Source organism: Crocuta crocuta, unplaced genomic scaffold (assembly GCF_008692635.1).
Source record: "Crocuta crocuta isolate KB4526 unplaced genomic scaffold, BGI_CrCroc_1.0 scaffold480, whole genome shotgun sequence".
NCBI classification, from domain to species: Eukaryota; Metazoa; Chordata; class Mammalia; order Carnivora; family Hyaenidae; genus Crocuta; species Crocuta crocuta.
In genome coordinates, this window is record NW_027532418.1 from 140,549 (window position 1) to 153,602 (window position 13,054).

General features: G+C 34.6%; 1 protein-coding gene across 1 annotated transcript in view; it reads left to right on the top strand.

Moving 5' to 3' along the window:
* Nucleotides 1-13,054, top strand: part of LOC144243885 (olfactory receptor 4K2-like) — a 60,721-nt gene that overhangs the window by 2,912 nt on the left and 44,755 nt on the right. The gene's annotated exons all lie outside the window — the stretch shown is intronic.

Sequence of the window (13,054 nt, forward strand, 5' to 3'; positions counted from 1 at the left end):
GCAGGCCAGTTAGCCTGCCTACATTTCTACAAAACATAATAAGCTAACATTAAATGAAGGTGAGATGCACCAGAAGTCTTCAGACAAGTGAGTGTAAAACTCAGATTTTATACCTAGCAAAACTGACATTTAATTTAAAAGGTTACTACTACCAACAGTTTTAAGCATTAAACAAAATTCTGGGAATGTGGTTTTTAGGAACTTCTTGATGAAACTATCAGAATAAACTTCAGTCATGAAGACCAAAGAACTAGGACAGAAGGATGGGTACTGAATATTAAATATATTAAACTATATCTAAGACTGAAACTAATGTGACAATTTGCATGATCAAATAGTATGAAATGCCACATGCCTCATAATGCAGAAATGATAGAGCTGTATTCCGTTTCCATCTAGGGGCACATTAGAGAGCTTTACTGAACCTGTCACTAAAAACAAATACACATGTTGGATAAACATATTTTGAAATCTTTTGATTAGTGGAAAAAAAAGACAGCATAAGAATATTAAGAATCTAGAAATCAAATGAAATTGGGAACCCAGAGAAATAAATGGTGAATAAAAATCAGCTTTTATTGTGAAAACTTGTGCTCTGTTTTTAAAGCCAGAGTTCGTGTGGTAGGGACAGAGATGGATAGGAGACAAAGCCCAGGGCTCACACAAGGAAATATTGCACAACAAGCTGAGATCTCAAAGGATATATTCTCAGGATAGTGGTAAAATAGAGTTTGTTTGTTTTTTTGTAAATCACCACCCAAAAGGCTAAAAAGAGAAAAAAGAATTATGAACTATAAATGGGATCACATATTTTTTGAGTTTGGGTTTATACTATTGAGTAGTCTGAATCACTGCTAGCTGATAATTTTAGTTAAAGTTTCTGTTTTCAGAGTCGTAATCCCTCCTGATAGAAGAAAATACAAATACCGTATGGAGGATGCTGCCATTATTCCAGGACTTTAAAAGTATTCTACAGATAAGAAATAAGATTATACAGTCTGACATCAATGGGCACATAAAAAAGCAAGGCTCTGTGAGTGAGAGCCAGAACAACAGGAAGAAGACTCAAAAGCAGAAAAAAGAAACTGCAGAATATAAATTGAATATATTTAGTATTTTTCAAGAAATAGAAAAAAGGTTGGAAATATGAAAAATGATACTATAAAAACAAATAGGAAAATTATATGAAAAACAAAGAAACTTAGATTCAGTTTAAAAATTCCATAGATATCTGAATGCAAATTAGACACATTCAGAGAAGAAATATGAATCTAGAATATAGAGCTGAGTAAATTACCAACATTGCAAGACAGAAGCCAAATGGGATAGAAAGGATGAAAGAAATGGTAAGAGACATTGAATACTAAATGAAAGTTCAGAGTTTCCAGAGAAGAGGGTAGACAAAATGTGGCAGAGGCTATTTTGAAGACATAAGTCTGAAAAATTTCAAAAGCTAACAAAAGACACCAATCTATACACTCAAGGATCCCACCGAAATATTAGTAGGATATATTTTTAAAAATTCCCGTTGAGACACATCATAAAATCCATAAAGACAACTGAGCAGATGTTGAAAGTATCTGAATAGAAAAGCAGAAATTACCCTCAAGGGAAAGGTAGTTAACAACAGACTGCTTTAACAGCAAAAATGTAAACCAATGAAGAGTTATGTTTAATGTTCAGAGATAAAATAATCATCAACTCTGTGAGAATAAAAAATAATCCTTAGAATAATACAAACAAAGCTTGCTGCTAGCAGACAATCAACTAAGAGGAATTTCATAGGATACTTGAAATAAGAAAGTGATCCCAGCTGGGAGATTTGAGATGACAGAAAAAGAATAGCAAGTATGTGGTAAATCTAAACAAACATCTACTGTATTTAACTACCAACAGCAACAAACACACGTCTGAAGTTTAGAAAAACAAAGAACTAAAGTTCATGGAAATAACATTTACATAAGTCAAGAGTTGTGTGATTGGACTTAAATGTCTTTGTATTTTTCAGGAAGAATGTGAAGATACTAATGTACTTTTTAAAAAAAATTTTTTAATGTTTTACTTATTTCTGAGAGAGAAATTGTGAACAGGGGAGGGTCAGAGAGAGAGGGAGATAGAATCTGAAACAGACTCCAGGCTCTGAACTGGCAGTCAGCACAAAGCCCAACACGGGGCTCGAACCCACAAACCATGAGATCATGACCTGAGCCGAAGTCAGACGCTTAACCAACTGAACCACCCAGGTGCCCCTGATTTACTTTGTTTTTTAATACTTAAGATTTTTAAATTTTATTTTTATTTTAACTTTTTTAGTTTAGTTTTTTTTAATTTACATCCAAGTTAGTTAGCATTTTGTGCAAAAATGATTTCAGGAGTAGATTCCTTAATGCCCCTTAACCCATTTAGCCCATCCCCCCTTCCACAACCCCCCCCAGCAACCCTCTGTTTGTTCTCCATATCTAAGAGTCTCTTATGTTTTGTCTCCCTTCCTACTTTTATATTAATTTTGCTTCCCTTCCCTTATGTTTATCTGTTTTGTATCTTAAAGTTCTCATATGAGTGAAATCACATGATAATTTCTCTGACTAATTTCACTTAGCATAAAACCCTCTAGTTCCATCCATGTAGTTGCAAATGATAAGATTTCATTCTTTTTGATTGCCAAGTAATACTCCATTGTCTCTCTCTCTCTCTATATATATATATATGTATATATATATATACCACCTCTTCTTTATGCATTCATCCATCAATGGACATTTGAGCTCTTTCCATACTTTGGCTATTGTTGATAGCGCTGCTTTAAACATTGGGGCATGTGGGCCCCTGCGAAACAGCATACCTGTATCCCTTGGAAAAATACCTAGTAGTGCAATTGCTGGGTCATAAGGTAATTCTAGTTTTAATTTTTTTTTGAGGAAATTCCACACTGTTTTCCAGAGTAGCTGCATAGTTTGCATTCCCACCAGCAGTGCAAAAGAAATCTTCTTTCTCTGCATCCTCACCAACATCTGTTGTTGCCTGAGTTGTTAATGTTAGCTATTCTGACATGTGTGAGGTGGTATCTCATTGTGGTTTTGATTTATATTTCCCTGATGATGAGTGATGTTGAGCATTTTTTCATGTTGTTGGTTGGCTACTTGGATGTCTTCTTTGGATAGGTGTCTATTCATGTATTTTGCCCATTTCTTCACTGGATTATTAGATTTTTTGGGGGGTGTTGAGTTAAGTTCTCTGTAGATTTTGGATATTAATCCTTTATCTAATATGTCGTTTGCAAAAACCTTCTCCCATTCTGTTTGTTGCCTTGAGTAAGAAGTTGCTGCGGCCAAGATAAAAGAGGCTTTTGCCTGCTTTCTCCTCGAGGATTTTTATTTTAATTTAATTTATTTTATTTTATTATTATTATTATTTTTTACAAATAGTTTATTGCCAAGTTGGTTTCCATATAACACCCAGTGCTCATCCCCACATGTGCCCTCCTCCATGCCNCCCTCAAGGTCCATCCATGTTGCTACACATGGCCAGATTTCATTCTTTCTCATTGCCATGTAGTATTCCATTGTATAGATGAACCACAACTTCTTGATCCATTTGTCATTTGATGGACACTTAGGCTCTTTCCACGTTTTGGCTATCGTTGAGAGTGCTGCTATGAACATTGGTGTACATGTGCCCCTATGTATCAGCACTCCTGTATCCCTTGGGTAAATTCCTAGCAGTGCTATTGCTGGGTCCTAGGGGAGTTCTATTGTTAATTTTTTGAGGAACCTCCACACCGTTTTCCAGAGGGGCTGCACAAGTTCACATTCCACCAACAGTGTAGGAGGGTGCCCATTTCTCCACATCCTTGCCAGCATCTAGAGTCCTCTGATTTGTTCATTTTAGCCACTCTGGCTGGTGTGAGGTGGTATCCCTCTGTGGTTTTGATTTGTATTTCCCTGATGATGAGGAATGCTGAGCATCGTTTCATGTGTCTATTGGCTATCTGGATGTCCTCTTTGGAGAAGTGTCTGTTCATGTCTTCTGCCCATTTCTGCACTGGGTTGTTTGTTTTTCGGGTGTGAAGTTTGGTGAGTTCCTTATAGATAAAGGATATTAAGCCTTTATCTGATATGTCATTTGCAACTATCTTTTCCCATTCTGTTGGTTGCCTGTTAGTTTTATGGATTGTTTCCTTTGCCATGAAGAAGCTTTTAATCTTGATGAGGTCCCAATAGTTCATTTTTGCTCTTGATTCCCTTGCCTTTGGGGATGTGTCAAGTAAGAAATGGCTGCGGTTGAGGTCAAGGAGGTTGTTTCCTGCTTTCTCCTCTAGGGTTTTGATGGTTTCCTGTCTCACATTCAGGTCCTTTATCCATTTTGAGTTTATTTTTGTGTATGGTGTGAGAAAGTGTTATTAGATTTATTCTTAGATATATTATCATTTTTGTTACTTTAAGCACTATCTTTCTAATATAATACTTTTGACCCTCGAACAACACAGGTTTATACCATGCAGGTCCACTTTTACATGGACTTTTTTTGATACAGTATGGTACTGTAAATCTATGTTCTCTTCCTTATGACCTTTTAAATAAAATTTTGTTTTCTCTAGCTACTTTCTTGTCATAATATAATGCATAATACACATTACATACAAAACGTATGTTCATCGACTATTTATGTCATTGGTAAGGCTTCCAGTCAACAATTGGTTATTAATAGTTAAAATTTGGGGGAGTTAGAGGTTATACACGGAGAATCAACTGCATAGGAGGTGGCACCCCTATCCACCATGTTATTCAAGAGTCAACTGTATTTTCAAGTTGTTAATTGCTAGTTATATAAAAATTGCTAGTTATAAAAAAAACCCCAGTTTTTATAAATTGATCTTCTATCCAGTAAACATGCTGAACAGGCTTATTCTAATATTTTAAGTGCAGATAATAAGGTCTGTGAATAAGGTTTTATCATCAGTGAATAAGGTCAGCTTTGTTTCTTCCTTTCCAGTCCTTATAGCTTGTATTCCTTCATCTTCATATCACTAGGTTACCCCCCAACCCTGCAATGCTGATGGTCTTGAATTTTCTTGCCCACCATTCTGAGCGTGTTGTTGTCTATATGATGATGTATATGAACTCTGCTGAACCCAGTTGAGCCACTGGTTGGCACCCACTTCTTGTTGGCATCATCAAAAACCGTCACAGCAGTTCTTGCCTGACAGATACTCTATTCACCGGTGTCATGGTGCCGGTGCCCAGGCATGTGGACTTAGAGGCTGGGTGGGCCACAAGCAGGGCCTCTCCTCCCAGTGCTATACCATGTCCACCACACAAAGCAGTGGTGACACAGTGGAGGCGGAGGCGGAGGCGGAGAAGGGCCATGACTTCCATGGCAGAGGAGGGCTGGCTCCACCTCCTGCAGCCTGGGAGGGTTCAGCCTTCAAGCGCCAAGGCTGTTTGTTTCATTTTTAAATAAATAACTTTCTTTTACTTCTTTATAAGGTTTTGGAAAAATATGCATTTACTTGTCTGTGTTTTCATATTCATTTCCTCTTTTCCTAATATAGTCTTTGTAATTGTTCCTGTTTTTAATTTCCCCTTCCTGCTTATATTTTTATAATATCATGTATCTCTTTTTTCCTCTATTCTTTGCATTTGTCAGTCTTGCCACTTCTCTTTCTGTGAGCTGGATATAAATTAGAGTGAAATGCCTTTATTTCCTTTATTTTCATTCTATTATGTTATTACTATTATTTTCATTCAAGTGCTCTCCTTAATCTCTATCACCTATTTCACCCCTCCTCTGCACCCACCTCCCTCTGGTAACCATCAGTTTGTCCTCTTTTAGTTAAGAGTTTGTTTTGTTTTTTTCCCCTTTCCTCATTTGTTTTGTTTCTTAAATTCCACATATGAGTGAAATCATAGTATTTGTCCTTCTCTAATTTATTTCTCTTAGGATTATACTGTCTAGCTTTATCCACGTTGTTGTAAATGGGAAGATTTCATTCTTTTTTATGGCTGAATGATATTCGTGTGTGTGTGTGCATGTGCACACACATGCACCATATCATCTTCATTCATCAATTCATGGACACTTGGGCTGCTTCCATAGTTAATGATGTAATAAACATAGATGGGCATTTACCCCTCTGAATTAGCATTTCTGTATTTTTTGGATAAATATCCAGTAGTATGATTACTGGATCATGGGGTAGTTCTATTTTTAACATTTTGAGTAACCTTCATACTGTTTTTCACAGTGTCTGCACCAATTTGCATTCCCACCAACAGTGGAAGAGGGTTCCTGTTTCTCCACATCCTTGCCAATACTAGTTGTTTCTAGTGTTTTTGACTTTAGCCATTCTGATGGTGGGAGATGATATCTCATTGTGGTTTTGATTTGCTCTTCCCTGATGTTTAGAGTTGTGGAGCATCTTTTCATGTGTCTATTGGCCATCTGTATGTCTTTGAAAAAATGTCTTCAAAGGTTCACCATCCACGAATTAATCAAATTGTTAGTTTTTTTTTTTGATGTGAAGTCGTATAAGTTCTTTTTATATTTTGAATATTAGCCTCTTATCAAATATATCATGTGAAAATATTTTCTCGTATTCATCAGGTCGCTTCTTTGTTTTGTTCATTGTTTCCTTCATGGTGCAAAAGCTTTTTATTTTGATGAAGTCCTAAATGGTTCCTTTTTGCTTTTGTTTCACTTGCCTGAACAGACATATCTAGAAAAACTTTTCTATAGCACATATCAAAGAAATTACTACTTATGATTTCTTGTAGGAGTTTTATAGTTTCAGGTCTCACATGTAGGTCTTTAATCCATTTTGAGTTTAATTTGTGTGTGGTGTAAGAAAGTGGTCCAGTTTCATTCTTTGGCATGTAGCTGTCCAGTTTTCCCAATGCCATTTGTTGAAGACTGTATTTTTTTCCCTTGTGTATTCATTTCTTTATAGAAGATTAATTAATTAATAATCCCACTAATTGTGGGTTTATTTCTGGGTTTTCTGTTTTATTTCAATGATCTATGTGTCTGTTTTTATGCCTGTGCCATAGTGTTTTAATCACTACAATTTGGTAACATAACTAAAATCTGGAATTGTGATACTTCAAGTTTGGTTTTTTATTTTCCAAGATTGCTTTGGGTATTTGAAGTCTTTTGTGGATCCATTCAAATTTTGGTATTGTTTGTTCTAATCTCTGGAAAATGCTTTTGATATTTTGATAGTGATTGCACTAAATCTGTATATTTCTGTGTAGTATGAACATTTTAACAATATTTGCTCTTCTAGCCTATGAGCATAAAAAATCTTTCCATTTCCTTGAGTCATCTTGACTTTTGGCAGTGTTTTATAATTTTCAGAGTACAGATTTTTCACCTCTTTTGGTAAGTTTATTCTAGNGACTAATTGTGGGTTTATTTCTGGGTTTTCTGTTTTATTTCATTGATCTATGTGTCTGTTTTTATGCCTGTGCCATAGTGTTTTAATCACTACAATTTGGTAACATAACTAAAATCTGGAATTGTGATACTTCAAGTTTGGTTTTTTATTTTCCAAGATTGCTTTGGGTATTTGAAGTCTTTTGTGGATCCATTCAAATTTTGGTATTGTTTGTTCTAATCTCTGGAAAATGCTTTTGATATTTTGATAGTGATTGCACTAAATCTGTATATTTCTGTGTAGTATGAACATTTTAACAGTATTTGCTCTTCTAGCCTATGAGCATAAAAAATCTTTCCATTTCCTTGAGTCATCTTGACTTTTGGCAGTGTTTTATAATTTTCAGAGTACAGATTTTTCACCTCTTTTGGTAAGTTTATTCTAGATATTTTATTGTTTTTGGTGTACTTGTGAATAGTATTGTTTTCTTAATTTCACTTTCTGCTGCTTCATTATTAATGTATAGGAATGCAGCAGGTTTCTGTACATGGATTTTCTATCCTGCAAACTTACTGAATTTATTTATCAGTTTAGTAGGCTTTGATGGAGTCTTCCAGCTTTTATACATAGTATGTCATTTGCAAATACTGAAAGTTTTACTTCTTCCTTATCACTTTGGATGCCTTCTTTCTGTTGTCTGATTGCTGTGGCTAAGACTTCCATTACTATGTTGAATAAAAGTGGTGGGAGTAGACATTTTTGTCTTGTTCATGACCTTAGAAAGAGCTCTCTCATTTTTTCTTCATTGAGTATGATGTTAACTATGGGTTTTTGATACATGGGCTTTATTATATTGAGATATGTTTTCTCTAGACCTACCTTGCAGAGGGTTTTTACCACGAATGGATGTCGTACTATGTCATGTGCTTTTTCTGCATTGAAGCAATCATATGGTTTTTATCCTTTCTCTTGTTGATGTGCTGTATCATGTTGATTTTTTTGTGAATATTAAAACTACCCTGCATCCCCCGAATAGATCCCACTTGATAGTGGTGCATGATTTTTTAAAATGTATTTTTAGATTCGGTTTGCTAATATTTTGTTGAGGATTTTTGCATATATATTAGAGATACTGTTCTGTAGTTCTCTTTTTTTGGGTGTCTTTATCTGGTTTTGGTGTCAGGGTGATACTGGCTTCATAGAATGAATTTGGAAGTTTTCCTTCTTCTTATATTATTGGAATAATTTGAGAAGAATATGTATTAACTCTTCTTTAAATTTTTGGTAGAATTCATCTGGGAAGACTTCTGGTCCTACATTTTTATTTTTTGATTATTGATTCAATTTCATTGCTGGTAATTGGTCTGTTCAAATTTTCTATTTCTTCCTAGTTTAGTTTTGGTATGTTACATTTTTAAGAATTTATCTGTTTTTCAAAGTTATCCAATTTGTTGGCATATAGGTTTTCAAAATATTCTGTTACAATCCTTTGTATTTCTTGGTGTTTGTTGTTATTTCTTCTCTTCATTAGTGATTTTATTTATTTGGCTAAGACTACAAACTCTCTCTCTTTCTGTCTCTCTCTCTTTTTTGATGAGCCCAGCTTATCAATTTTGTTAATCATTTCTAAGGACCATCTTCTGATTTCATTGATCTGTTTGTTGTTTAGTTTATAAATCATTTATTTCTGCTCTATTCTTTATTTTCTTAATGGCTATTTATTTTGAGAGAGAGAGAAAGAAAGAGAGAGAGTTGGGGGGTAAGGGAAGAGAGAGAGGAGAGAATCTCAAGCAGGCTCCATGCTGTCAGTGCAGCTCAGTCTCACAAACCCTGAGATCAGGACCTAAGCTGAAATCAGGACGCCTAACCAAGTGAGCCACTCAGGAACCCTTCTGCTCTAATGTTTATTATTGCCTCTTTTTTGATGGGTTTGATTTTGCTTGTTCTTTTTCTAGCTCCTTTAGGTGTAAGGTTAGTTTGAGAATTTTCTTGCTTTTGGAGGTTAGCCTATATTTCTATAGACTTCTCTCTTAAAACCACTTTTGCTGCCTCCCAAAGATTATGGACCATTGTGTTTTCATTTTCATTTGTTTCCATATGATTTTTTAGTTCTTCCTTGATTTCATGGCTGATCCATAGTTTAGTAGCATGTTATTTAAACTGCATGTATTTGTGGTCTTCCCAGTTTTTCTCTTGTGGTTGATTTCTAGTTTTACAGTGTTGGTCAGAAAAGATGCATGGTATGACTTTGATATTTTTGAATTTGTTGAAACTTGTTTTTTGGCTCAAGATGTGATCTATTCTGGAGAATGTTCTGTGTACACTTGAAAAGAATGTGTATTCTGCTGTTTTAGGATGGAATGTTCTGAATATGTCTGCTAAATCAATCTGGTCCAGTTTGCCATTCAAAGCTACTGTTACCTTGTTAATTTTCTGTTTGGAGAATCCATCCATTGATGTAATTGGGGTGTTAAAGTTCCCTAATATAATTGTATGACAATGAAATGTCTTTGATTATGCATTGTATTTTTTTTTAATTTTAATATTTATTTTTGAGAGAGAACACAAGAAGGGGATGGATAGAGAGAGTGAGACACAGAATCTGAAGTAGGCTCCAGGCTCTGAGCTGTCAGCACAGAGCCAGACACGGGGCTTGAACCCATGAACCATGAGATCAATGACCTGAGTTGAAGTCGGACACTCAACCGACTGAGCCACCCAGGTGCCCCTATGCATTTGAATAAAAAATTTTATGTTTAGTAATTTAATTTTTAATAGTTTGAAAATATTTCTCTTCAAAACAAAATCAAATCTAAAATTTAAATTTTGTTACATTTTACTACATGATTCTTAATATTATTTAGTTTAATAATAATAAACTCTTTAATATGTATTTGAAAAGGAAATAGTTCCTCATTATTGCTTCAGCAGACCCTAAGAGACAATTATGTCTAAAATGAAAACAGCAAATGCCAAGGGCATAATAGGTCTATTTGGGAGGAGATCCTCTGTTTGCATGGAAGGACTGTGTAGAGGACTCTTTGTGAACATCATTTATTCTGTCTTTGCCTATCCTTTTTGTCACCAGAAATATGTTGAATCTAACAATTTACTTACTTGACCACATTAATTTTTTCTTGTTGTAGCTATTATTTCTTACAAATTATACTATTTTTTTCTCTCTGAATTGTAGTAAAAGATACAAAATAATTTCTTGTGGCTTTCTACTCACTGAGACCTAATAAACGTGCTTGACATTCCATTGTCTCTGTCACTACTGGAATGCTGATTTTAAATCCCAGTAGTGACCCAGTGTCTCTTTAACTGAGTGTATTTGAATATTTGTACCTAAAAGCTCTTTAGTCAAATCTTTGATTACATCTTGTTGGCATTTTAATAATTCCCATTGAAAGCATTCTATAGCTTTGTTAGCCTTTAAATTCCCAAAGTATATTCTCCATTGCATCACAAATGGGCTGTATGTAAGAGTCTCCTCTGCGAGAAGAGATATTTAAGAACAAAGGCAGGAATAATAAGTAATTGTTTCTCCCATTAGGAGGTGATTGTTGTGAGAGTAGTGTTGGATTGCTAGAGAGGTAAATGTTTTTGTCTTCATATTTATGAAGTATAGAAAGAAAGAATAAATGGAAACCTATTATAATTCAAATGGTTCATTTGCTGTCATGAATGTAATGGTCAGAATTATAGTAGAAATAGACCAATATATGAGGTCTGAATTCAACAATACAGCAACACCTTTTATCTGTTCTTAATAATATAGCTCTAGTTCTTCCTCATATTTAAAATTACTTTATTGGAGATATCAGCCTTTATTAAAATACCAATTGTCTTGGGGATGTTAATACCTGATCTTAAATTCACACATCATATATTAACTGAAAGAAGTGAGGGATATTAGATAGTAATGAATCTTATCTGTTAAAGAGTTAATAGAAGAACAGAAGTCTATGATAGGAAATAAAACACAAGATACAGTGGAAGAGCCTGTAGCTCTTAGCCTTAGAGGAGCTTAAAGGCTTTTTCTATGTCCTAAAGACAGTATCAGTGTTTGAAAGACTGAAATAACCACTGTATAATAGAGTGCAAGATGCACACTACTTAGAATTCAGTAGAGAGGGATTCCTGATTCATTTTGTAACAGCAGGTTTTATGCACAGAAGGAATGATAAATATTGAAGGCAGTGAGTACTTAAGTAAAGAAAGAAGGAGGGAAGGAAGGAGAGAGAGAGAAGAAGAAAAAGGAAAGGAGGGGAGGGGAGGGGAAGGAGAGAAGGGAAGGGAAGGGAAGGAAAGAGAGAAACAAAAGCTGATTTGGATGGTGCCATTTGTAAAGTTTTGTGCTTCAGTTTTGCTTAGGAAACAATGTATGTGTGTGCATATATGTTTTGTGATATAAAGTACCTATTTCATAATTCCCAACTTAGACTCTACATGGAAATGTCAGTTACTAATTAATCTCTTTAGGTTTAGACCTACAAAAAGCAAGTATTTCACGTATTTTGATTTTTTGAATAGGTGTGCCATTGTAAAGTTTCTTTCACTTTCTTGATTTGAGACTTTATTGCTTTTCTTTTTTTCTTTATCTCTTTCATTCTTTCCCCTCTTACATTTACTTAGTGGATCCTTCTTGCCCTCCTCTCTACATTCTATATTCCACAACACTGTTTAAAAACAAGTGTTCTTTGTCACTGGAAGCATGTGAAATATTGTTTTAAATCACTAATATTTTGTTCTTGTTCCAATATCTTCAAGCTTTTTAAATTTTTCATTTCAATAATAAACCATTTTGAACATGCACAAGTAACATCTATATTTTATTTGTATATTTTATATTCAATTATATTATGATTCTATATAAACTATAAAACTTTTAAAAGTAGAACTTCAAAGAATGTGATATAATAATATGTGTATTCACATATTATTCTACCATTATTGTTTTAATGCCAATAAATTATGTGTGTTGGGTAACCACATTCCCAATTTAGACACCGCTATTACAGATAAGCCTCAGATCTTAATTTCTCCAGAATGACCAGGATTTTAAAAATTTATTTAAGCCAGGTTGATGTATTGATATTCTATAGAGGAGAAGGACATAGTTCAAGTGTACTTTTTTTGCTTGGCTTTGTAAGTCAGCATTCCTAAGGTATAATTTACATAAAGTGAATGTACTGATTTCTATAATGAATAGTAAATTTTTACAAAAGAACAGACACTGGTAATCCTTATAGTCATGATATGGAACATTTCTGTCACCTTAAAAAACTGTCATTCCTGTTTGCTGTCAATCCCTACCTTAACCCTCATTCAAATAAAAACTTGAAGAACTTGATAACTGAGTTAAGCTTTTGCTCAGTCAGAAACATTTTCTTATGCCTCATGCAAATCATAAACAAGTCAGGGTAGGGGCATTGCAGAGTCCTACATGAGAGAACAGTTAAATAGCAGCACAGGACTGAAGAAGCAGAACAGTGTGGCTTTAAGACCAGGGTGTTGGCAGATAGGAAATGTAGAAGAATAAAGGATAGAAAAGAATCCATAGGTTGTGGGGCAGTGATGGTGTAATACATGTGGCATACACCACTTTTAGTTTGAAAAGAACTATGAACTAGATGCAAGAGATGGAAATAAACTCTTTATTCCTTGATGTTCTATAGG